The sequence below is a fragment of the Ovis aries genome, chromosome 25 (assembly GCF_016772045.2).
Source record: "Ovis aries strain OAR_USU_Benz2616 breed Rambouillet chromosome 25, ARS-UI_Ramb_v3.0, whole genome shotgun sequence".
NCBI classification, from domain to species: domain Eukaryota; kingdom Metazoa; phylum Chordata; class Mammalia; order Artiodactyla; family Bovidae; genus Ovis; species Ovis aries.
Genome location: NC_056078.1, coordinates 717,569 through 744,216, shown reverse-complemented (window position 1 = coordinate 744,216; position 26,648 = coordinate 717,569). Strand labels below are relative to the sequence as shown.

General features: G+C 46.6%; 1 long non-coding RNA gene across 1 annotated transcript in view; it reads left to right on the top strand.

The window, feature by feature from the left end:
• Positions 1–26,648, top strand: part of LOC132658658 (uncharacterized) — a 73,205-nt gene that overhangs the window by 21,751 nt on the left and 24,806 nt on the right. The window contains exons 3-4 of the long non-coding RNA XR_009598576.1: positions 3,121–8,966; positions 15,655–26,648. The exon at positions 15,655–26,648 is cut by the window's right edge and continues 24,806 nt beyond it. This is a non-coding gene — a long non-coding RNA (uncharacterized LOC132658658). The remainder of the gene's footprint in view (positions 1–3,120; positions 8,967–15,654) is intronic.

Here is a 26,648-nt window from a genome sequence, read left to right as displayed (position 1 = left end):
CCTTGCTCCCACCTCCTTTTCCTCTCGGCTCTGCTCCCCCTGTGAGGCCTCGGCTGCGGCCCGCAGTGACACTGAGATGGCCCTGGCCCATCCTGCTGGGCCAGGATGACTGGAGGAGAGGTGAGCCACCAGAGTGCTGAGAGCAAGGCCGGGCAGACCCCCTCCTGCTCTGACGTCACCTCTTACGGGCATTCCGCAGACTGCGTCTGGGCTCCTGGTCCCTTGAAAGGCAAAATTAGCCACAAGCCTCTTCCCATCCCCGCCCCACCCCACCAGGGATGGGAAATGTCACACGGGTGTGACCCATGGAGATCGATCTGTGTAGCCCGGGGATCAGAACTGGCAGTGCTGTGTGGTCATTGCCCTCGGCGGGGTCCATCCTGCTCAGGCCGGGGCAGCTGGGCAGCCGTGGGCGGGGCTGCTTCAGGGTGCCGGGAGCCTGGTGGTGGCAGCTGGGTAGGAGGCGGTCAGGCTCAGTCTAGGCTGGGCATGGCTGGAGGACTGTTCAGGTCTGGGTCAACCCTGATGGTTTGCTTTGGGATAGCTCTGGGAGTGAGGATGGGCACACCCTGCAACTGGGGGGCTGGTCCTGATGCATTCTGACCAAAGGGAGGTTCAGTTTGTTTGAGTCTCTCTGTGGAGGGACGAGGTCCCTGTGGGTACAGTGACTAAACTGTCTTGGCCATAACCCTGAGAGTCCTGGGCCTCAGTATACCGGCCGCCCCGTGGAGCGTAGCACACAAGGCATCCACCTCAGGTGAGGTCCCTGCAGGAGGGCTGTGTGGCCTTTTGGGGACAGGACACTAGGAAGGGAGCGCATGTATCTTCCGCAGTCCCAGAGCGGGCGCTGCTTGCCAGGGGCACCTCTCATAGCGCCAGTGAAGGTGCAGCGGGGCCAGGCCTCCGTCCTCCAGAGAACAGCAGGGAGGGGGTCAAAGACAGACTCGGCTCCAGAGAGGGCACCTGCGCATGGCTCCAGGAGCTGGCGCTCTGCCCCAAAGCGCGGCCTCAGGAGCAGGGCTGAGCACGCAGCAGCTTGCTGGCTTCTGCCTCTCACCCGCTGCCTCGCCACACGCAGCCCGGGGCAGAGCTGGGACAAGGCCAGGCTTTCTTCCAGACCTTTAAGAAGTTCAAAGGAACCCATATCCTTGGGCGATCCGGCTACAGAGGCATCTTGATCTGAGGGTCCTACGCACTCGGTGCCCCCTCCACTGTCCTATACTGCTCTCAGTGTCAGGGTCTCTTGCTCTGGGGGAGGGGAGGCCCAACCTCGCCAAGACCAGCTCTGTGGGGTTTTATGGGATCAGGCTGTGCCCTTTGACCCCACACAGCATCTTGAAGCAGGAACCCTCCTGGCCACAGGCCCCGTGAAGCCGATGTCAGGCTCAGCCCAGAGCAAGGGTGTGGCGGGGCCGCACCCAGGGCCACGCTGGCCGTGCACCCATGCACGCTGGCTCTTCTGTGGGACCCTGGGCCCTGCGGGTGACAGGGAGCCCAGGAGCAGCTGAATGCAGGCTGGGGGTAGGGCTCACAGGCTCTCGTGATGTTTGCACCTAAACATCTTTGCTGCTACCCTGTACCTGCGGAGAGTTTCTAGGGAGCAGTGAAGCAGCTCTGTGCCCTCTGTCCCAGCTGGTGGTACTTAAAGTGCTCAGGAAAATCTTGTTGAATGGATGAATAAGCTCCGCTTATGGAACAAGAGGTCTTCCTTGGTGGCTCAGCTGGTAAAGAATCCCCTTGGAATACAGGAGTCCTGGATTCGATCCCTGGGTCGGGAAGATCCCCTGGAGAAGGGAAGGCTACCCACTCCAGTACTGTGGGCTGAAGAATTCCATGGACTGTATAGTCCATGGGGTCACAAAGAGTCGGACAAGACAGAGTGATTTTCACTTCACATGGAACAAGAAGCTGGGCTCTCCAAAGGGAACCCAGTTTAGTAACTTACAGGTATTTAGAAATGGTACAGGGCTAGTGTGCAAGGAGAAAACTCATTTTATATATTTCCTTTCCCCTAATGACCTTCCCACTCCTCTGCTGCCGCAGGGTAAGGGATAAGATGCGCTCATTAATGCGCTGATGTGACCAGTGGCGGGCTGGCTGCTCAGTGCCCTGCAACCTGGTTTCTGCCCCCTTGCCCTCTGCCTCCAATCCTCAGGGATCAGACAGCCTCAGGATGGCTCAGTTGGTTAGAGACCCAGAACCCAGGCCCTCTGAGTTTTCCTTCACTTTGGTGTTTGGCTGAGCCCCTCCTGTGGCCAATGGGTAAATATTTGGCATCTGTGTCCACATAATTCATGGCACCTTGGGATAGAATGTGTTTGTCTGTTGTTTTGTATCTCCAGCTTTTGGGTCCTTCTGAGTGGAGGTGAGGATTGAGTGCCCCCTTTTTCCTCAGCGCGTGTGCACACACATACACACACACACACACACACCCCTCCCCCACCCCTATGACCCCAGGTCCTCCCACTGGTTGAAGGATTGACTCAGAGGACATGAACTTGTCATATGTCTGTACTTATTCACAATGTGCTGTACAACAGTCATTCTTTAGGATTTGAAACTGCTGATTGAAACTGCTCTAAATTTTACTGGTAACAGAAGTTTAATGCTGTAAAAATAGATACGCTTTTTATGATTTGCAGCTTCTGAAACATGGTCATTTGCTACCTGCCTGAAGAATTTGAGGCAGCAACATCCCTGAAGGCTTTTTTATGTTATTAGTCTGCTACTCAGGCTCTTCTCCGAAATCCCACGATGGTTAGTGTTACCCAGCCCCACACAGGTTACAAAGGCTGTCGCTGAGTTCTGCATCGGTGGAGTCTGAATTCAGCTTGTCTGGCAGTCTTTCTGATTGTGATCCATTTTGGGCAGTAGGTCACTCTGCTGACCAAGCCCAGCATCTCCCTGCAGTGGGCTGGACAGCAGCTCTCATGAGCTTGCAGACTGGCTTTGACTTCCTGCTTTGTCTCTGGTGAATATTGGAAGCTTGAAATTCCTGTGATGCTCTGCTCCTTGGTTTTCCTGCTACATGAGCATAGTGGTACCTATCTTTCAGGACTCTTGTAAGGAGCAAATGAGCTATTTCAGTAAAACATCTGACTCTGGTTTTATCATCTGCAGTTGTGGCCGAAGAAGCGCAAGCTGGAATCAAGATTGCCGGGAGAAATATCAATAACCTCAGATATGCAGATGACACCTCCCTTATGGCAGAAAGTGAAGAGGAACTAAAAGCTTCTTGATGAAAGTGAAAGAGGAGTGTGAAAAAGTTGGCTTAAAGCTCAACATTCAGAAAACTAAGATCACGGCATCTGGTCCCATCACTTCATGGGAACAGTGGAGAAACAGTGGAAACAGTGTCAGACTTTATTTTGGGGGGCTCCAAAATCACTGTAGATGGTGACTGCAGCCATGAAATTAAAAGACGCTTACTCCTTGGGAGGAAAGTTATGACCAATCTAGATAGCATATTCAAAAGCAGAGACGTTGCTTTGCCAATAAATGTCTGTCTAGTCAAGGCTATGGTTTTTCCAATGGTCATGTATGGATGTGAAAGTTGGACTGTGAAGAAAGCTGAGCTCTGAAGAATTGATGCTTTTGAACTGTGGTGTTGGAGAAGACTCTTGAGAGTCGCTTACACTGCAAGGAGATCCAACCAATCCATTCTAAAGGAGATCAGTCCTGGGTGTTCTTTGGAAGGACTGATGTTAAAGCTGAAACTCCAATACTTTGGCCACCTCATGCGAAGAGTTGACTCACTGGAAAAAACTTTGACGCTAGGAGGGATTGGGGGCAGGAGGAGAAGGGGACGACAGAGGATGAGATGGCTGGATGGCATCACCAACTCAATGGACATAAGTTTGGGTGAACTCGGGGAGTTAGCGATGGACAGGGAGGCCTGGTGTGCTGCGATTCATGGGGTTGCAAAGAGTCAGACACAACTGAGCGGCTGAACTGAACTGAACTGAATGGAATAAATTTGGTGTGTTGTGACTAGCATTAAAAAAATAAATAGGACTTTCTTGGTGGTCCAGTGGTTAAGACTCTGGGCTTCACTGCAGGGATTGTGGGTTTAATCCCTGGTCAAGGAAGTGTGTCCAAAAAATAAATAAATAGAATAGGTATTAAGTATGAAGTTTCTCTTTGAGCTGACAAAAATTTAAAAATTCTAGAAGCTCCAAAGTTATTATGGTAATGATGGCAGAACTCTGAGAATTTACTGCAAACTATTGAGTTGTACACTTTGGGTGAATTTTGTGATATGTAAACCATATCTCAATAAAGCCATGTATAAAAAAGTTTAGCAAGCCCTACAAAACTCCTCAAGCTATACATTTGAGATTTATGCACTTTATTATGGTGTGTGAGACTTCAATTAAAAATTCAATATAAAAAATAGAATAAAAAGTATCAGGGTACCTCACCTGTAGTAAGGGCAAGCATTGTTTTTATGAAGTGTGCGTGTGTGTGTGTGTGTGTGTGTGTGTGCGTGTGTGTGTGTGTGTGCACTGGGCTACAGTAAAACATTTCTTACTATGGATTGTTGTGTAAAATATTTTTATGTCCAGGTAAAGGAGGCATTTGACATGGTTATTTAGGCCTGTCCTTCTTTTCTTTCTGGAGTCCACACCCATGTTCAGTTACTAGCCTTGGAGAGCTGGCCCATCTGTGACTCAGAGAGTGGACATTCTGAGTGCTAACAGAGGTCCCTAGCCCTCCTAGCTTCCATGTGCCTGTGCACGCACACACAGACACACATACACACACCCATACACACACACAGACACACACACACACACACACACGCACACACACACCACCCAGTCAAACTCTTCTCCAGTTAAACAAGCATCACACTGTCCAGAGGAAGAGCCGGTAACTGGCCTGTCCCCGCAAGAAGTGCACCTCTGACTTGCTGGTTTTGGAGGTTTTGTGATGTTTGCTTTTCAGGTTCTCTGCTTGCCTCCTTCCTTCTTTCTTTGGCTTTTAAGCCCCACAGTTGACATCAGCTGCCTGTGCATGTGGCCCTGGGAGGGGCTGGTGCTGTCTTGTGGATGAGAGATTCCCCAGCCCCTTCCTCCTTCAGAAGGGAGAGTGGGAGGAGCTGGTACCACACCTGGAGAGACCATGGGATGTGACCAGTGGGAGCCCAGCCACCCACTGCCAGAGCCTGCTGGACTGTAGTTCAGTCAGAGAAACAGATCAAGTTACCAAGTGCGCAGTGACCTTCTGGAGACGACCAAGTCACAGCAACCTCTCATGACTGGCCATCCACCCACACAACACCTTCCATGACTGTCAGAGGGGCTAGCACAGGTGTGTGGAAGGAATGACCGCTTTGGAAATGACTTCACTGATGTCTGAGAAATCAGGGAACTGACCAAAGCATTACTGAAGCATGCCCCTGTTCCGTAAGTTCTGTGTGCAGCTTCCATTTCATGGTGTAGAATAAGGAGCACAGGTGTGTGGAAGGAATGACCGCTTTGGAAATGACTTCACTGATGTCTGAGAAATCAGGGAACTGACCAAAGCATTACTGAAGCATGCCCCTGTTCCGTAAGTTCTGTGTGCAGCTTCCATTTCATGGTGTAGAATAAGGAGCACAGGTGTGTGGAAGGAATGACCGCTTTGGAAATGACTTCACTGATGTCTGAGAAATCAGGGAACTGACCAAAGCATTACTGAAGCATGCCCCTGTTCCGTAAGTTCTGTGTGCAGCTTCCATCTCATGGTGTAGAATAAGGCAACATTGTAACAGGTTGTGTTGGGGGGGTAGTCTCTGACTGGAACCAGCTGCCCTGGGGAATCAGTCTCAGGCCACTTGGACCTCTGATTGCCCAGAGCAAGAGTGGATGTTTTTATTACTTGTTTATTTTATTTTATTTTTTTACTGAGTACGTGGTCACTGGTTAATACCCTGGCCAATGGTCGATGGCCAGTGACAGGTGGTAGTGTTTGATCCGCGACCTTGGAGTCCACCTGGCTGATGAGGATCCTGGCTCTGCCTCCTTCTTACAGCACCTCCTTTAGGCTTCAGCTGCTACACTGCCAAATAACAGGCCTTCCCTGGGGGCTCCAGCAGTAAAGAATTGGCCTCTGTTGCAGGAGCCGCAGGAGAAGAGAGTCCGACTCCGGTCTGGAAGATCCCCATGCACTCCAGTATTCTTGCTGGCACAATCCCGTGAACAGAGGAGCCTGGCAGGCTTCAGTCCACAGGGCTGCAAAGAGTTGGACACAGCTGAGCATGCATGCAAGATAATAGCCCCTCCCTTGTAGGAGTTTGTCTTTATTGTGGTAAAACGCACATAAAAAATGTACCATCTTAGCTATTTGAAGTGCACTGTTCAGTGAGATTAAATACATGCTTACTGTTGTGTAGCCATTGCCACCATCCATCTCCAGATCTCTGTTCATCTTGTAAAACTGAAACTCCATGCCAGCTAAACACTAATTCCCATTCCCCTCCCCAAGCATACAGTACCCTTCTGCTTTCTGTCTCTGCATCTGACTTCCCTGTGTGCCTCATATGAATGGAATCATCCGTTATTTGTCCTTTTGTGACTGGATTATTTCCTTTAGCATTATGTCCTCAAGCTTCATCTATGTTGTAGCAAGTGTCAGAATTTCCCTTCTTTTTAAAGCTGAATAATGGCCCATTGTACGTATATACCATATTTTGTCTATCCATTAATGTGTCGATGGGTTGTTTCCCTCTTTTGAACAAGAGCTCAGATGAACTTTTTCATATGAGCACGAGCGTACAAATGTCTGTTCAAATCCCTGCTTCTAATTCTTTTGAGTATATACCCAGGAATGGACTCCCTGGGTCATATTGTACTTTTGTTTTTAATTATTTGAGAAACCATCATATTGTTTTCCGTGGTGACTGCACCACTTTACGTTCCTACTAGCAACACACAAGGGTCCCAGTTTCTCCACTTCCTTGTCAGTACTTGTTATTTTCCATTTCTTGTTTGTTTGATAATAGCCCTCCAGAATTTTATTTTTGAGGGTTAGATGAGAGAATGCATGAAAGTACATATGTAGTCTTGGCTCAGTACGCTAGAGCCGCTTTTGGTATTTCAGGTTTTGCTTCTCTTTCTGTGGAAGTAAATAATCGCTTCCTCAGAGGTCCCCCCAAATGCCTAGCTGTCACCGCACAGACCACTGGCCCCAGACCCCAAGGGTGCACTTGATAGTGGATTCAGCTCTGCTCTGAAAAGGCCCTTAATGGCTCGGGGCCCATGTCAGGCTTTGAGGTTCTCGAGGGGAGCAGCATAGCTTTTAAGGCACCGCAGAAGAGGGAATCCTTTCCAGTCTTTCTGTTGCTTAGGTTCCCACAACCTTGCTGTTTTATTACCAGACCTAGTAAACACAGGCCGTTTCTATAAATAGAAGAGCAATGAGAATATCCTGTCCCATGAACTTCTAAGGAGAGATATTGTGAGTAAGAACAAGGTTTTTCTTTGATTTACCATGGAAAGTTTAGAAAATGAGTATATTTAACACTTGGTCAATTTTTAAAGGATATTTTAAATAGAATAACTAGATGAACAATGGTCTTTATTTTCTTGAATGAGGCTGCCTATTGATGGAAAGGACAGGATGAACTGAGTTTAGATGGGAAGACAGTTGTCTGGAGTGGTATTTCTTCCATGACTGTGACATCGGGAGGAGGGTTGAGAGAGGACCCACAGCACACTCTAGGCACTGGTGTTCAGGCGAGACTTGGGGTCATTCTCTGAACTGGGCCTTCTGTTTCTTTAGCAAAGGCTGTGCGTTTTAGCTGCAGATTTCTGTACACGTGGACTGTGTCTGGGAAAGAGAAAGCCATAGAGGTGGTTTTTGGATTAGAAAACCAGAAAGAATCCAGTCATTGTAAAAAAAAAAAAGAGAGAGAGGCAGAAAGAATAAAAAGCTCCCTTCAGTCTGGCGTTTTGCTCAAAAGAATCAGAGCAGGTCTTTAGTAGGCATAGTTTGGTCAGCTTGATGGTGTCTCACCCATCTATTTGAAAACAAAGAGAAATGTCAAAGTAATTTAAAAAAAGTTTTTAATATGTAAAAAAATTGAAGTAGAATTTATTTACAATGCTGTGCTAATTTCTGCTGCACAGCAAAGTTATTCCGTTTATATATATATATATATATTTTTTTTTTTTCTTTTCCAGACTAATAGTTTTCATTTAATTTTGATTTCCCCTAAATGATCCCATTGGATGACACTATTATTATATGCTGTGTTTATCTATGTATGCGTGTGTCTATTTGTCTTTCCTACTGTAGGCACACACACACACACAAATATTGTCTGTGTATATAAGAATGGATACCAGTTTCACAGGGTAGTAGTTTATACAATTAGGGTGGCTTTTTTAAAGGAAAAAATATAATGAATCTTAGTTTGGGAAAGTTTCCAGAAACATGCCTGCATTTAGCACACCACTCAGCCACTCTCCACCCACCCCTTTCCCCTCGGCTCTCCCCTGAAGCCTGAGTTCTGTCGTCTCCCTGGAAGCCTGGTCCTGGGCCTGTCGGTCCCTGCGAGGGCTCCTGTCCAGGGGCTCCCTGACAGCGATGAAGCACTGGTCACGGTAACTGGCAGTCAGAACTCACACTCCCCCTAGGTCCAGGCCCCTCCTAGCTTTACTGATTTAAGCAAATACCAGGAAAAGCGCATTTGAGAGCAAATCCAGATGCTCTGGGCTCGAAGTAGAAAGAGGAGAGAAACAGCGACAGCAGCGGGAGCGGAAGGGAAAACAGAGGAAGAGGGCTGGGAGCCGTGGGAAGGGGTGAGAGGTGCGGACGGGGTAGGCAGCTAGGGGAGGGGACAGGGGAGCCGCTGCCTGCCAGGGGTGGGAGGACAGAGCAGTCAGTAGTTCCAGACTCTCCCTCTGACCCTGGGCAGGAGGCTGGAGGCGGAAGTATTCATGAGGAGGAAACTGGCAGCTCAGCTTCTGGAATCCCACTTGGTAAGAGCACGTGGTTTAAAGTGAGCTCAGCAGGATGCCTGGCCCCCAGGTCTCCGGGTCTCGGTTGTGTCTGTCTCTCCTGAAGCTCCGGGAACCAGCCCTTGGGCCATGGGGAGCCACACCGCCCTCTTGGACGGAGGGATCAGGCAGGACACAACAGTAACATGTCTTCAGGGCCCGGCCTTGTCATCCCGCCTCTGTCCTCTCCTGTGTGTACGCCTGTGATCAGAGGTGCAGGGTCCCAGCCTGGGAGAGGAGAGTCAGAGCGATGCCCCTGTGCAGCAGTCCACGGGGGAGACTGGACAGAGACCAGGACAGGTAGCTAAACCCACGTATAGCCGGGATCGAATCTTGGGCTGGTTGTAGAGGATATTATTCGATGTTTGAAGAAGTTTGATGTTTAAAGAACTTGGTATTTGGATGAAGAATATATAGTTGCATCAGATTTTAAATTTTCTGAATTTGAAAATTTTAGTGTTATTATGTAATAGAGTATCGTTGTTCTTAGGGGAAAATGCTGAAATATTTAGGGATAAAAGGGAATGCTGTTTTTGCAATTTACTTTCAAATGTTTCAGAAAATAACAATTATTAAATATGTAAACACACACATATGTATATGGAGAGAGAGAATGTAGCGTAATGTGAATAACTGATGGGATATAGGGAACCTTTTGTAGTAAATTACTTCTCTCTTTTGAAATTGTTCAAAATAAGTTACAAATTTAAAAAGTAGAAGATACGGAACTCTTAGGATCATGTTTTTGGGGCGTGTTTCCCAGTTGCGTTAGAATACCTGGGTGTGTCTGCTCCAGCAGGTTCCGCCTGAGCCTGAGGTGGGCAGCTGCTGCTTTAAGGTCCGTTCCTTCTCCAGGAAAGCGAGCTCACAGTCTGCATGGACAGATATGCCCTGGCGGAGCCTCTTCATCCCACCTCTGTTGTCCCCGGCTCATTCGAGTCCTGCCTGCACTGTGCGGACTCAGTTCTGAGCTAACCCTATTGAGACAGGCGTGATCTCTGGTGGCTGTAGGGTGGGGCAGCTTGAGGTTGGTGGCTAGGAGCAGGGCCTCAGCTCGTCTCTGCTTTGAAGAAAGAGTTCAGCTAAGAGATGAAGAGTAGTGAGGCAAGTAAAGTGTTGATTAGCAGAGAAGATACCTGGGGAGAAAGCATTGGGCTGAGAGGGAGAGGGAGAGGCCTGGGCACTCCCCTGTGTGCATGCTTACCTTTTAGCCGAGATGGATTCCCGTGCGAGGGTCTCTGAGAGGTTTGCAGACATTTTATGGGCGAGTGCCCCTTCCCCTGAGGATCCTTTCTGAGCATGCACAGTCTGGGAGGTCTCCTTGACCCCAAGAATGAGCAATATGTGGCCTCCTTATCTCTGACCTGAGCAGGGCTTAACCCCTCTCTGTTCTGCCACTCCTTTGATCTTGAAGTGCCCACAGGAGACACAGTCCAGCTGCTTACCCGATTCCTGTTATTATCTTTGTCTCAAAGCATAAACAGTAGTAGGTGTCTAACCTGGGGCCTACCTCCTTCCTCAAGAGGCCTAAGTCACCCACCCAAACCCAGGGGTGTCCCACGTGGACTGGACCCCCGATTTTCCTTGTGTCTTTTTGCTGACACTGTGGACATGGTGTCCCTAGAGAGGGCTCAGAGTCCCTCGGTCCTGCCAGAACGCAGAGGTGACGGTACTGACACCGAGAGAGGGCTCCTTAAGAGGTGGTGGAGGTGCTGCTGCCAATGCGAGGGGATGACGGAACCGGGAAAGAGTGACGGTACAGAGAAACCAGGTCGGGGAAAGGCAGGCACAGTGTAGGAGGCAGAGCACAAAACGTGTTTGAAATTGTGTGTTTGTTCACCAAATATTTTATGGCTGCATATCCAGGCACTACATGAGGCACGTAGTATAATCGCCGGTACAGCCCCTGCTCTGTTCTGGAGCTTGCAGGAGCCAGGAGACTAGAAGGCTGGCCCTGATGTGCAATGAAGCCTCGTGAAGTGAGCAGGTGAAGGCGAAATGGTACTGGTTAGAAAGTTTGGTGCCATACGAGGGGGGTGAGGGGGAATTCTTGAATATCAGGGAACCCACTTTACTGCAGGCCCCATCAGCCTGACAGGTAAAACTCAAACTATATGTCCCAATGATAGTAACTATTTTAAAACTCAAAGTTTTCTGGACTCTGCCGATGGCCCAGTAGTCGGGACTTTGCCTTCCAAATGTGGGGGTACAGGTTGCATTCCTAGTCAGGGAGCTGAGATCCCATATGTGGGGGACAGGTTGGATCCCTGGTCAGGGAGCTGAGATCCCATATGTGGGGGTACACGTTGGATCCCTGGTCAGGGAGCTGAGATCCCATATGTGGGGGTACAGGTTGGATCCCTGGTCAGGGAGCTGAGATCACATATGTGGAGGACAGGTTGGATCCCTGGTCAGGGAGCTGAGATCCCATATGTGGGGGTACAGGTTGGATCCCTGGTCAGGGAGCTGAGATCACATATGTGGAGGACATGTTGGATCCCTGGTCAGGGAGCTGAGATCACATATGCCTCACAACCAGGAGGCCTAAGCATGGAACAGAAGTGATGTAACAGGTTCAGTAAAGACTTTAGAAATGGTCCACATTAAAAAAAAAAAAACAACACACACACAAACAAAAATGTTTCATCTCAAGCTCTCAACAGTGGCCTTGAGAATCAGGGATTTCAAAACTTCAGGACCCTTCCTCTGTCTGGTGCCAGGGCATCTCTGTCTTCCAGCAGGTGAGTGACACCCATGTCCAGGCTCCGTGTTGGCCTTGCCTCCAGGTTGCCTCTGGCTTCTCCTTGTAGGGAAGTTCTCAAACACCTCCCTCTCTTCTCTAGAAGGAAATGCATTTGTTCGGCTCTTACTTACTTTTATTTACCATTTGTTGAATAGTAATGTGCTCCAGAGTTGAAAAGTAAAAGGTGTAATAGGTACATAACCATAAAGGGTCTGTACTTTCTCCCAGTCACCAGTCTTCCCAGAGGATGTATTTCTTTTGTATTTCTCCACAGATAGTCTCTGTATTAAGGAATGCATTTTTCTTCATTTTAAATAACAAATTCTAGTACCTTTTTGATACTGTTTTGTATTTGCATCTTTCGCTTATTTAAAATATATCTTGGGAGAACTTCCCCAGCAGTCCATTAGTTAATGCTTCACCTAATGCAGGGAGTGTGGGCTCCATCCTTGGTCAGGGAGCTAAGATCCCACACGCCTTAAGGCCAAAAAACCAAAACAGAAAAAAAGCAATTTTGTAATGAATTCAGTAAAGACTTTAAAAATGGTCCACATCAAAAATATCTTTAAAAAATAAAGTATTAAACATATCTTGGAATATTGGGGCTTCCCTGGTGGCTCAGACAGTAAAGAATCCACTCACAATGTGGGATACCTAGGTTCAATCTCTAGGTTGGGAAGATCCCCTTGAGGTGGGCAAGGCGACCCACTCCAGTAATCTTGCCTGGAGAATCCCCATGGATGGAGGATCAACTAAGCACAGCACAGCACATGGGAAACAAATCTGAAAAAGAATATATATGAAGGAGGAAACAGACAGAACAGGCTCCGTCTTGAAAACAGGACTCCATGTTGGGCCAGACTGTGACCTGTGAGCTGTATGCCCAATATCTGTGGAAACGACATACCAACTGGAATTCCATGCCCCTGGAAGGAAGAGCTCCAGCACTCACACCTAGACTCTCTGTTGCCTAAAAGAAAACCCTAACTCTCTGTGTAACTGAATAGAATCATACATTATATTATGCTTATTGGGGTATGACCACAGGTCTGTTCATAACTGTCCAGTGTTAACTACCTAGGCTTAAGGCATATGAATCATGGGTTAACTTTGATTGTATCTTTCTTTTCCTTTTTTTTTTTTTTTTGACAATTTCTTTTTTTTTTTTTTAACTTTATTTTACTTTTTCCTTTGTTCGGACTAGTTTCAGGGAATTTAGGGATGTGGGTTTGGGCCCTTGTACACTTAGGGTATATAAGGTTTTTACAAAAACTGGTTACAGTCTTTGGCTAAGAGGAGACTCTTCCTTGAGCCCACCAGTGTAATAAATTGCACTCCACTATCTGCATTGTCCTGAGTGAGTTTGTTTCCTGGAATGTGTGGCTATAATATATATACTTATATGTATGATTGAGTCACTTTGCTGTACAACCAAAACTCACACACACTCTTAATCAACTATACTTCAATAAAAATAAAAAAAAAATCATCTTGGAGGTAATCCACCATTGTTGCAGGAAGGGGGACCCCTTCCAGGGCCTGAAACTGGGCTCTTGTCTAATGCTCGGAATTAGAGTGAATTGTCCGAGGAGACACATCTGCTGACAAAGCAAGAGATTTTACTGGGAACGGGCACCTGGGTGGAGAGCAGTAGGGTAAGGGAACCCAGGAGAACAGCTCTGCCACAGAGCTGTGGCTCGCAGTCTTGGGTTTTATGGTGATGGGATTAGTTTCTAGGTTGTCTTTAGCCAGTCATCTGACTCAGAGTCCTTCCTGGTGGTGCATGCCTTGTTCGGCCAAGATGGATGCCAGAGAGGAGGATTCTGGGAGGTGGTTGGACATGTGGTGTCTCCTTTTGACCTTTCCTGAACTCTTCTGGTTGGTGGAGGCTTATTAGTTCTGTGTTCCTCACCAGGACCTCCTGTCGTAAAACAACTCATGCAAATGGTTACTATGGTGCCTGGCCAGGGTGGGCGGTCTCAGTCAGTGTGCTTCCCCTAATGCCATAAGTATGTGAGGCTTGTCCCATTCTTTCTGTGACTGCATTTATTCCATTACATATATGACCTGTGATTTAGTTAATCGATTCTCTCTCTATTAATGGTTGTTTAGGATTTTTGCAAACTCTTCCCATTATAATATGTATACAAATATAATGCAGGTGAAAATCCTAAAAGCGGAGTTGTTGAGTCAAAGGATATTAATGGATCCTGCTGGATTTCCTTCCACTGAAGTACTGATTGCCACGGCCACCAACCATTTTATCAGCGCATATTTTACCCCATGCTTGCTGCCATAATAGTGACCAGTTTTTGACATTTATAATTTTGTAGGTGAAAAAAATGGAGACCCAATGATATTTTAACCTGGATTCCTCTTATTATGACCCGATCTGTACATTTTTCATGTTTTATTTTCATTTTATTTTAGAAGAACTTTCCCTTGATCATTATCTTTTTCAATTAAGTTATTTTTGTTTTTATTGAAAAGGAGCTCTTTATATATTAGACCAGATTGGCTCTTTGTTAGTGGTATGAGTTGCAAAAGGTATTTTTCAGTTGATTGTCTTTTAGCTTTGCTTATGTTGATTTTTGCCATGCAGATTCTAAAACACTTGTATGTAAGTAGTTGACCAAGTTTTTATTTTATGGCTTCTATAATTTGTTTCATGATTAGGAAAATATTCTTTATACCAAAATTATTTTTTAAAACTATCCCATGGGATCTTCTCATGCTGTCATGATTTAATTTTTTATCTTAAAACTTGAGCTCCACACTGCATTTATCCTGGTGTAAGATGTGAAGTGTGAATTCCACTTCATGCTTCCACAGATGGTTACCCACTTGTCCCAATGTCATATTTTCTGCACTGACTTGATGTGCTATCCTTTCACACACTACGTTTTCACTTATGCTTGGGTTTATTTGTGGACTCTTGATTCCATCCCATTTATCTGCCTGTTTTTTCATCAGTATCACACTGTTCCCATGATCAACTGTCTTAATAGCTGCCTAGGCTGACCGATCATCACCCTTCTTTTTCAGAAATGTTCAGACAGCTTTGCTTGCTTATTTCTACATCTTATCTTCATCATCAGTTTATCTAGTTAAACAATCTTGTTGGTATCTTATTTGGATTGCTAATTTATGGGCTATTTATTTAGACAGGAAGTTGGGAGGAATGACATTTATGATAGTTCTCAACCCAAGAATACAGTGGGCCTTTCTATTCACTCAGGGCTTCCCTGGTGGCTCAGACATAAAGCGGTAAAGCATTTGCCTGCAATGTGGGAAACCTGGGTTGGATCCCTGGGTTGGAAAGATCCCCTGAAGAAGGAAATAGCAACCCATTCTGGTACTCTTGCCTGGAAAATTCCATGGACGGAGGAGCCTCATAGGCTACAGCCCATAGGATTGCAAAGAGTTGGACATGACCGAGCAACTTCACTATTCGCTCAGGATGTATTTTTTGTGTCCTACAGTAACATTTTAAATTTTTATAGGAATTTCACTTGTTTCTTGAGGTTTTTTAAAAGAAATTTTTCTTTTCTACCAGAAATTACTCTCTAATATATCTTCTAAGCCACTGTGATTAATTCAAGTGCATACTGAAGGAGATCTAGTTAATTATTTCTGTATATTAATTTAAAATTCAGTCTCCTTGACACATACATAGAGAACAGACTTATGGACACTGGGGTGGTGGAGTAAGGAGAGGGTGGGTGAAATGGAGAGAGTAGTGTGGCAGCATATTCACTACCATATGTAAAGTAGAGCCGGTGGGAATTTGCTGCATGACTCAGGGAACTCAAACCAATGTGTAACAACCTAGAGGGGTGGGATGGGGTGGGGTGGGAGGTGACAGGGCGCTTCAAAAGAGAGGGAACATATGCATCCTTATGGCTGATTCATGTTGATGTATGGCAGAAACCCGGAGAAGGCGATGGCACCCACTCCAGTACTCTTGCCTGGAAAATCCCATGGATGGAGGAGCCTGGTGAGCTGCAGTCCATAGGATCACGGAGAGTCAGACACGACTGAACGACTTCCCTTTCACTTTTCAGTTTCATGCATTGGAGAAGGAAATGGCAACCCACTCCAGTGTTCTTGCCTGGAGAATCCCAGGGACGGGGGAGCCTCGTGGGCTGCCGTCTATGGGGTCGCACAGAGTCGAACACGACTGAAGCGACTTAGCAGCAGCAGCAGCATGGCAGAAACCAACACAATATTGTAAAGCAATTATCTTTCAGTTAAAAATAAATAAATTAAGTAAATTCAGTCTCCTTACTGAATTTTCTTATTGCGTATGAATAAGAAATGCTGAGTGGGAATATTAATCATTGTATGGGAAATGTGGTTCAGGCTGAACCACCTGCTCTCCTCTGGGGGCCTAGGGTACCTGCTGGGCAGGTGTGCTCACAGTACAATCCTTGAGCACTGAGTGTCTCATAAGCATTTTACTCGAATTAGTGCCACCTGTCTCCCCAGGGTCCTAGAAGGGTACCTGGTTTCCTCTAGACCTCACCTGTGTGCCCTTTCTATCTGCTGTGTTCTCACAGAGCCCCAGAGTCCTTCTAGTGAATTACTGAACCCAAGGGGATCTTGGGGACCCCAACACCGCAGATACTCTATTTGTAGTGGAGCCCTCCCCACCCTATCCTCCTCATTTGAAGACCAGTTATTAGCCTAATAGCTGGTGCTCTCAGAAAGCCCTGCTTTCTTGCTATTCAGCTGAAGCCCTGTCTCAGAGCCTGGGAGGCCTGTTAAAGGTACAAAGTTTGACTCCCACCCTGGGAGCTCCTGTGAAGAGGTCTGGGGAGAGAGGGCCCAGGTACCTGCATGGCACCCGGGGCCCCAGAGATGTGACTGATGGTTCTCTGGCAGCCCATGTGTCTGCTTGCTCTTTTCTTGGAGGTTTGTCCTCAGAGGTTTCTCTCTGTTCCTCTTGACTTCCCTGTGTACCTCACATCCGGCCCTGTCCTCTGGGGTGTGGGCATGGGGTATGGATACTTCTCTGTGCTGTCTATTTTCAATCATTCCTCTTCACAGATACTGCTTTTCTATCCCCCAGGTCAACAAAATCTCCTGTCAGGGCAGACGTCTCCTGGATCCATGTCAACACTCGAAAGGCTAAGAGGGGGTCTGCTTTCCCTGATGGGCCCAAGAGCCTCCATCCTGCGTCCAGTCAGGCTATCAGTTTCTTTCTCCTCTAAGGTGGGCAGACTCCGAACTGCCCAAGTGCACAGTAGTGGGTCATGCTGCTTAGACCTACCCTGGGACCCCATCCACCCCTGGCTAAGAAGCTTCAATCAGGGATTAAGATGATCCATATGAAGTTCTTTAAAGGATTAAAGCCATGTTCTGTGGTGATTAATCTGAGTGCACTGGAATGTGGTGGGGAAGATGCTTTGATGTCAGTAGGAACCTGGTACCATCATCCGAGTGTGAAGTAATGAGACGTGAGGGTCAGGGCTAATTGGGAGCTTGGCGGAGGAGGACGCATATGATAATGATGAGACTGGAGTCAGAACCTTTTCAACCATGGAGTCAGTGTCATGTTTTCCAAACCAACAGATTCTTCCAAGCTCCCCTCCCCACCCCCAGTCCACTTGGCACAGCAGAGAACAAACCTCCCTACCAGCCACTGCATCATGTCACTGCCCTACCTGACAGCTGGGGTGTAGCCTGCACCTGGAACTGATAGATGGTTTGGGCTTTCCTGTTAGCTCACTTGGTAAAGAATCTGTGTGCAATGCAGGAGACCCCAGTTCAATTCCCGGGTTGGGAAGATCCCCTGAGAAAGGAATAGTCTACCCACCCCTGTATTTTTGGGCTTCCCTTATGACTCAGCTGGTAAAAGAATCTGCTTGCAATGCGGGAGACCTGGGTTTGATCCCTGGGTTGGGAAAATCCCCTGGACAAAGAAAAGGCTACCCACTCCAGATTCTGGCCTAGAGAATTTCATGGACTATGAAATTCGCAAAGAGTCCAACACAACTTTCACTTTAGGGCTCCTCTAAGTCAGGTTCCAAGGGCTTTTGGCAGCTTCAGCGCCGTCTTCAAAATGTCCAAAGGCAAGTGTGAATTTGATGTAGCCAAGCTGGAGGACAGCAGGGTGAGCTGTGTGACTGATCTGAGGCTTTGCTAATCCACTAAACCCTGTGCTTTGAGCGATTCCAGGCCAAAGCAGGGAAGTCCTATTACTTTCATCAATCAACAGAGTGAGTTTAGACATAATATAGTTTTCACATTGTATCTGCAAGAATGATCAGATATCAGGTTTAATCAGAACACTGCATTCAATTACACACATCTAGCAGCATATTTTTTAAAAATTGGTTATTGATTTATATAAATAACTTGTGTCTATTGTAAAAATTAATAGTCAAAAATTATTAAATAAACATTTCTTTTGAAATTACCCAGTTTTAACACTTTTGGGGGGAATCCTTTCCAATGCTCTATGCATAATATGTACATATTTTAATATACAATATATGTTTATACATGCTTTTTTTTTTACATAAATGAGATCATCCCATATATATTGTTGTTTGTGTACATTTACCCCTGTAAGTGAGCCATTTTCCCTATTGTCAGGTAGAGATAGCTCATTGTTTTTAATGGGTGGAGAGTATTTTGCTATATGGATGTTTCAGTATTTATTTTACATGGTCCCTTTTTTGTTGTTTTCAGTTCTTTTGCTATTAAAGATAATATTGAGATAAATATCTTTGTGCCAAAAACTACTGTACACTTTTGAAAGTTTATCTGTCAGAGAAATTCCTGGAAGTGTAATTGCTGGGTCAAAAGTATGCATTTTTATAACTTCGATAGATATTAACAGGTTGCTCTCCAGAATGGTTGTGCTACTGTATACTCAGCTCCAGCATCTGAGAGAATAACCATATGTTTGGCTACAAAGCTGGGGAGGGGATATCTTTCGTTCACATGCTGACACAGCAGCGTGGAGCAGTTAACGAACCCTAAGATGGGACTCAGGAAATTCTTATAGTTTGGCGTAGCACAAAAATTGGAGTTTTGGAGGTCTAAAGACTTTGATTTTAACCTTGATGCACCATCCAGTAACAGGATGAATCTGGGGCAATTTACTCACTTTCCCTGAGTAAGCATAGTGATGCTGCCCCTGCAGGGCTGCTGTGGAGGTGAAATAGGTGGCGCTTATAACGGCAGTGTTTGCCGTGTCCTGTTTCCCTTACCCATCAGCCTCCATGTCTCAGGCTCCCTTGCAGTGGGTGGGGTCACATGATTGGGTTCTGACCAATCAGATGCAGGCAGAAGTGATGAAGGCCTTCTCCAGGCCCATTCCTTGACTCTGGAATAACAGGTTCATGGGTCGAGATGTTATAGGCATGTGAATCCTGGGAGCAGTGTGCTCCCTGCACAAAGGAGCACCACACTGTGCCCAGCCCAGGTCACACCACACTAGACCAAGGAGTGTGATCTACCAAGTAGTAGAGCCTTTGAGATTTCAGGGTCTGTGGTTCAGACAATGTGACCAAGCCCGCGCTAGCTGATTCGAGGGCCTAGTTAGCACTACAGGCTCTCTGAAAGCATGCGTGCTCCTTCCAGGCCCACAATTGATCTGAGGCTTAGGAAGTCCCTTCCTGAGGCCCCGCATCCCCATCTGTCAAGTGGGAGAGCAGAGCTCAGTGAATCCTAACGTCCTTTCCAGTTCTCATACTCAACATCTTAGATTCAGGAGAGAGCAGTGTATAGGTGTAAATCGTAGGTACCTCAGACCCAGATGCCAGTAAACCTCAAAAGCAAATCGGTGTAGCCTGGCGGTTATAACACAGACCTCATGGCCTAGTTTCATATCCTATCTTCCCCTGTATAAGCTGTGGGAACTTAGGCAGGTTAACGAACCTCTCTGTGATTTAGTTTTCCATAATTTTTATAGTTTTCCTCATATATATCTTGTCCATATTTGTTAGATCTAAGTATTTCAATTTGGGGGTGCAGGCTCTTGGTTTCAAATTCCACTTGTTCATAACTGGTACCTAGAAATACATTAGACTCTTGTACATTAACTTTATATCTTGCAACCTTGTTATAACTCTGTGTTCATTCCAGGAGTGTTTTTATCATTGTTGTTGTTGATTCTTTCAGATTTCTACATGGAGAGTCATGCCCTCTATGAGCAAAGACAGCTTTATTTCTTCCTTCTCAATCTTATATCATTTATTTCCTTTTCTTATTGCACTGACTATGACTTACAGCACAACACTGAAAAAGAGTGGTGAGAAGGGATCTATTATCTTTATTTTTTATTTTATTTTTAGTTTTTTGGCCATGCTGCACGGCATGTGAGATTATAGTTCCCCAACCAGGGACTGAACCAGTGTCCCTGCAGTGGTAGCATGGCGTCTTAATTATTGGACCACCAGGAAAACCCCCACACTTTTAAAGTGGAGACAATAATGGGACCTGCCCAACAGGATTCTTTCAAGGCTTAAGGAATTAGTGCCTGTAAAGTGCTGAGATGAGACATGGAACTCAGTAAACACAATGGAAGCATTTGTTCCAGAAGTAAATTCCTCAGGGCTTCCTCTGCCTGGATGACCCCGGACAGGTTAAGTGACTTCTCCACCGTGAAAGGTGTCAGGTGGGTGCTCAGGTCAGGTGAGAGCTCGTATTCGGCCATAAGGGTGCTAGATCCAGTAAGCCGTCACTAGCAGAGTTGCTTTTCCTGACCACAAGGAGAAGCGACCCAGGCTCATTATAAAAGCTCTCTGTTATTTCTAGTTTAATTTCAGCTGAGGATGGAAGCCGCAGCCCCTGTCTTCACTTCACTTACTGCTCTTATACCAGTGTACCAGTTTCGCCTCAAACCACAAGCTTGAAGAACTGGAAAGGCCCCTTCCTTAGGAAGGCTAATCCGGAAGCTGCCCAAGGCCATGTCCTGCCCAGCGGGAGCTCTTGGACTCCAGGGAGAGGAATGCAGGCATGCTGAGCCTCAGAGGAGTGGCCCCAGACTGTCCTCAGACCCCTCCTAATGGCAGTAGTGTTAGGAAGGGGGCTCAGCTCTCAGGAGTTTGATGTGTCTCTGCACCACCAGAGAAAAGGGTCTCTGGAGCTCTCCTGCCAAGAACCTTGGCCTTGAGCACCATCCAGTCTCTCCCTGTCGCCGAGGATGCTTACAAACTCAGGTCTTCTGAGCAAAGCCATGCTGGATGTAAAGAGAGGGACCTTGACCTGAGCTTGGACTCCTGGGTTTATTTCTGGATTCACCCACTGACTTTCTTTCTGATCTTGGACTTGTTCAGCCTCCCCAGGCTTTTCTCACTCATCTCTAAAATAGGTATTTGAGAAGCCACAGTGAGGAGCTGACAGGGTCCAGAAGTGACCGGTCTTCCTACTGCTGAGGGAGGACCAGCTTTCCCTCCTCCCCTCTCCTCCCTCAATAGCAAGGGAGTGAGTTCATCTTTGAGTCACAGTCAAGGGATTTGGAAAGCAATTGGAAAGTCCTATTTTTAAAGAAGAGCTTCCCAGATGGCTCCGTGGTAAAGAATCCACCAGCAAGGAAGGAGCCATAGGAGACAAGGGTTCAATCCCTGGGTTGGGAAGATCCTGTGGAGGAGGGCATAGCAATCCAGTACAGTATTCTCCCCTGGAGAATTCTTGCCTGGACAGAGGAGCCTGGTGGGCTACAGCTCATGGGGTTGCCAAGAGTCGGACCCTACTGAAGCCACTTAGCATACATACATTGCTTGATTAAAAGTCATTAGAAAGGACTCACAGATGAAGCAGTGGAATCTTTAGATATTCTTGAGCTCTAACCTTAATTTGTGGTCCTCTGGAGAAGGGAATGGCAAACCACTTTAGTATTCTTGCCTTGAGAACCCTATGAACAGTAGGAAAAGGCAAATGATAGGATACTGAAAGAGGAACTCCCCAGGTCAGTAAGTGCCCAATATGCTACTGGAGATCAGTGGAGAAATGACTCCAGAAAGAATGAAGGGATGGAGCCAAAGCAAAAACAATACCCAGCTGTGGATGTGACTGGTGATAGAAGCAAGGTCCGATGCTGTAAAGAGCAATATTGCATAGGAACCTCGAATGTCAGGTCCATGAATCAAGGCAAATTGGAAGTGGTCAAACAGGAGATGGCAAGAGTGAACGTCGACATTCTAGGAATCAGCGAACTAAAATGGACTGGAATGGGTGAATTTAACTCAGATGACCATTATATCTACTACGGTGGGCAGGAATCCCTCAGAAGAAATGGAGTAGCCATCATGGTCAACAAAAGAGTCCGAAATGCAGTACTTGGATGCAATCTCAAAAATGATAGAATTATCTCTGTTCATTTCCAAGGCAAACCATTCAATATCACAGTAATCCAAGTCTATGCCCCAAACAGTAACACTGAAGAAGCTGAAGTTGAATGGTTCTATGAAGACGTACAAGACCTTTTAGAACTAACACCCCAAAAGATGTCCTCTTCATTCCAGGGGACTGGAATGCAAAAATAAGAAGTCAAGAAACACCTGGAGTAACAGGCAAATTTGGCCTTGGAATACGGAATGAAGCAGGGCAAAGACTAATAGAGTTTTGCCAAGAAAATGCACTGGTCATAGCAAACACCCTCTTCCAACAACACAAGAGAAGACTCTACACATGGACATCACCAGATGGTCAACACTGAAATCAGATTGATTCTATTCGTTGTAGCCAAAGACGGAGAAGCTCTATACAGTCAAAAACAAGACCAGGAGCTGACTGTGGCTCAGATCGTGGACTCCTTATTGCTAAATTCAGACTCAAATTGAAGAAAGTAGGGAAAAACACTAGACCATTCAGGTATCACCTAAATCAAATCCCTTATGATTATACAGTGGAAGTGAGAAATAGATTTAAGGGCCTAGATCTGATAGATAGAGTGCCTGATGAACTATGGACTCAGATTCATGACACTGTACAGGAGACAAGGATCAAGACCATCCCCATGGAAAAGAAATGCAAAAAGGCAAAATGGCTGTCTCAGGAGGCCTTACAAATAGCTGTGAAAAGAAAAGAAGTGAAAAGCCAAGGAGAAAAGGAAAGATATAAGCATCTGAATGCAGAGTTCCAAAGAATAGCAAGAAGCGATAAGAAACCCTTCCTCAGTGATCAATGCAAAGAAATAGAGGAAAAGAACAGAATGGGAAAGACTAGAGATCTCTTCAAAAAAAATTAAAGATACCAAGGGAATATTTCATGCAAAGATGGGCTTGATAAAGGACAGAAATGGTATGAACCTAACAGAAGCAGAAGATATTATGAAGACGTGGCAAGAATACACAGAGGAACTATACAAAAAAGAGCTTCACCACCCAGATAATCATGATGGTGTGATCACTCACCTAGAGCCAGACATCTTGGAATGTGAAGTCCAGTGGGCCTTAGAAAGCATCACTATGAACAAAGCTAGTGGAGGTGATGGAATTCCAGTTGAGCTATTTCAAATCCTGAAAGATGATGCTGTGAAAGTGCTGCACTCAATATGCCAGCAAATTTGGAAAACTCAGCAGTGGCCACAGGACTGGAAAAGGTCAGTTTTCATTCCAATCCCAAAGAAAGGCAATGCCAAAGAATGCTCAAACTACCGCACAATTGCACTCATCTCATACACTAGTAAAGTAATACTCAAAATTCTCCAAGCCAGGCCTCAGCAATACATGAACCGTGAACTTCCAGATATTCAAGCTGGTTTTACAAAAGGCAGAGGAACCAGAGATCAAATTGCCAACATCCACTGGATCATGGAAAAAGCAAGCAAGAGAGTTCCAGAAAAACATCTATTTGTGCTTTTTTTTTTTTTTTTTTAACTATGCCAAAGCCTTTGACTGTGTGGATCACAATAAACTGTGGAAAATTCTGAAAGAGATGGGAATACAGACCACCTGACCTGCCTCTTGAGAAACCTATATGCAGGTCAGGAAGCAACAGTTAGAACTGGACATGGAACAACAGACTGGTTCCAAATGAGAAAAGGAGTATATCAAGGCTGTATATTGCCACCCTGCTTATTTAACTTATATGCAGAGTACATCATGAGAAACGCTGGACTGGAAGAAGCGCAAGCTGGACTCAAGATTGCCGGGAGAAATATCAATAACCTCAGATATGCAGATGACACCACCCTTACGGCAGAAAGTGAAGAGGAACTAAAAAGTCTCTTGATGAAAGTGAAAGTGGAGAGTGAAAACGTTGGCTTAAAGCTCAACATTCAGAAAATGAAGATCATGGCATCTGGTCCCATCACTTCATGGGAAATAGATGGGAAACAGTGGAAACAGTGTCAGACTTTATTTTTCTGGGCTCCAAAATCACTGCAGATGGTGACTGCAGCCATGAAATTAAAAGACGCTTACTCCTTGGAAAAAAGTTTTCACCAACCTAGATAGCATATTCAAAAGCAGAGATATTACTTGGCTGACTAAGGTCCATCTAGTCAAGGCTATGGTTTTTCCACTGGTCATGTATGGATGTGAGAGTTGGACTGTGAAGAAAGCTGAGTGCCAAAGAATTGATGCTTTTGAACTGTGGTGTTGGAGAAGACTCTTGAGAGTCCCTTGGACTGCAGGGCGATCCAACCAGTCCATTCTAAAGGAGATCAGTCCCAGGATTTCTTTGGAAGGAATGATGCTAAAGCTGAAACTCCAGTACTTTGGCCACCTCATGCGAAGAGTTGACTCATTGGAAAAGACTCTGATGCTGGGAGGGATTGGGGGCAGGAGGAGAAGGGGACAACAGAGGATGAGATGGCTGGATGGCATCACTGACTCGATGGACATGAGTCTGAGTGAACTCCGGGAGTTGGTGATGGACAGGGTGGCCTGGCGTGCTGCGATTCATGGGGTTGCAAAGAGTCGGACACGACTGAGCAACTGACCTGAACTGACTTAACCTTAATTTGCAAGTCGCTGGGCAGTCATCGCAGTGGGAATAGGGCAGGACGTTCCACCCCTGTTCCTGGAGAGCCTAGAGGGCGAATACATTAGAATTTCTGTGTGTAGAACTGCGAAGGATCCAGCAAAATGTCTTTATCAGAGTATCATTTACAATCTGACACCCTGATGGCAGCAGCATTTCCTGTGGCTTAGTAGCAGTCTGACTGGAATAAATTGTTACAGACCTTCCATTGGAAAAAAATTCTGCCTGGTTGCTTTGACAAGAGCCTTCTGGCCAGACCTGACCGTCCTTATTAAAACTTCTTTCCAAAGCTTTGAGAACAGAACTTCATTCACTGGGCAGAGTAGAGGACTAGGTGGGTGCTTGATATCAATGCTGTGATGATGGGAAGGGAAAGGCTGACCTTTTGTGTGCCACATGCAGCATCCACCCTGGGGAAAGCTGTAATAAGAAGTGACCTCATACTGTAGACAGCTTCTCTGCAGCAGAGACTCATGTCTGTTTCAATAGCAATCTCCACTCAGCCTGGAGGGAGGATCAGGGTCACAGTCAAATGTCTGAGGAGACTCACTGCTCATCAGACCTGCAGGTGTGGTGGGTGGCCCACTTCCATTCACTGTGCTCAGCAATCTGCATGTTCCCACTGCTCAATGTGTGAATTTCAGCCCTGGACACATCCCAGGCAGCATCCTGCAATGGAGTGATACTTGGTAAAGGGGTGAGGGTTTGCCATTTGAGGCTCTCAGACCCCTGGCCAGAATCCACAGAAACCTTCAGGATGTGGTTCAGGGGAGAGTTGCTCAGGGCCCAGTGAGGGTGGCGGGCATTTCCTTCAGAAGAAATCTGTCCTGCTACTGAGGCCCGACCTGTGGGGCCCTCCCTTCCCCAGCCCTGGCGATGGTGGCATGTCTGCCTGCTCCTCCTCAGCTTGGGGGGAAGATGGCAGGCACTCACGTCTTCCAGGTTTTGAGTTCTGGACTTCAGATGTAGGTATAAGACTCTGACCACCTTGGACACTGCGGGAGATGGCCAGGAGGGGAGAGGGCTCAGGCTTGCTGCTGCTGCTGCTGCTGCTGCTAAGTCGCTTCAGTTATGTCTGACTCTGTGCGACCCCATAGACGGCAGCCCACTAGGCTCCGCTGTCCTTGGGATTCTCCAGGCAAGAACACTGGAGTGGGTTGCCATTTCCTTCTCCAATGTATGAAAGTGAAAAGTGAAAGTGAAGTCGCTCAGTCATTTCCAACTCTTCGCGACCCCATGGTCTGCAGCCCACCAGGCTCCTCAGTCCATGGGATTTTCCAGGCAGAGTACCGGAGTGGGGTGCCCTTGCCTTCTCCAGGGCTCAGGCTTAGGGAAGATGAATTGAAGTCAGGGGGGTTCAGCCCAACGCTGTGGAGTAGGGGAAGGAAGTGGGCAGTCATGCCATCCTCTGGGCTCCTCAGTTGCTGTCATTCAGAGGGGACACCCTAGCCACCACTTGACTCACCCAGCTGCCTCTCTCTTGTGGGTGTGTGGCCACCACCCACACACCAACAGTGCTGAAGGGAGGAGGGGAGCCAGTTTGCGCACCATCCTTGCAGAACTAGAGGGCAGAGTGGCTCAGCCTCCATGGGACCAACCTGATGGGGGAGCAGGCTCTAACTCTGCATGGGGCTGGGTGACTTGGTGTCAAGCGGCAAACGACACCTCACCTCTGGATTAGTGGCTGTGGAGGAGAAAAACACTGGTTTGAAGGGAGATAGGCCAGACTGAAATCTAGCTCCATCTCTTACCATTTGGGCAACCTGGGGAAAGCCTTGTCCAATTGTCAGTGTTCCATATGAATGCACATGCTCAGAATGGGAGGGCGTGACATACGGCTTTTATGATGGAGGAGAGACTCTGATTCTGTCATTTTGTGTCTCCTCCAAGTGAGCAATTAAGCCTCCTAAGTCATAAGATTCTGAGGCACACTGTCAGAGGCAGCAGGTGGTCAGATATACATGTGCCAAATGCAGGGA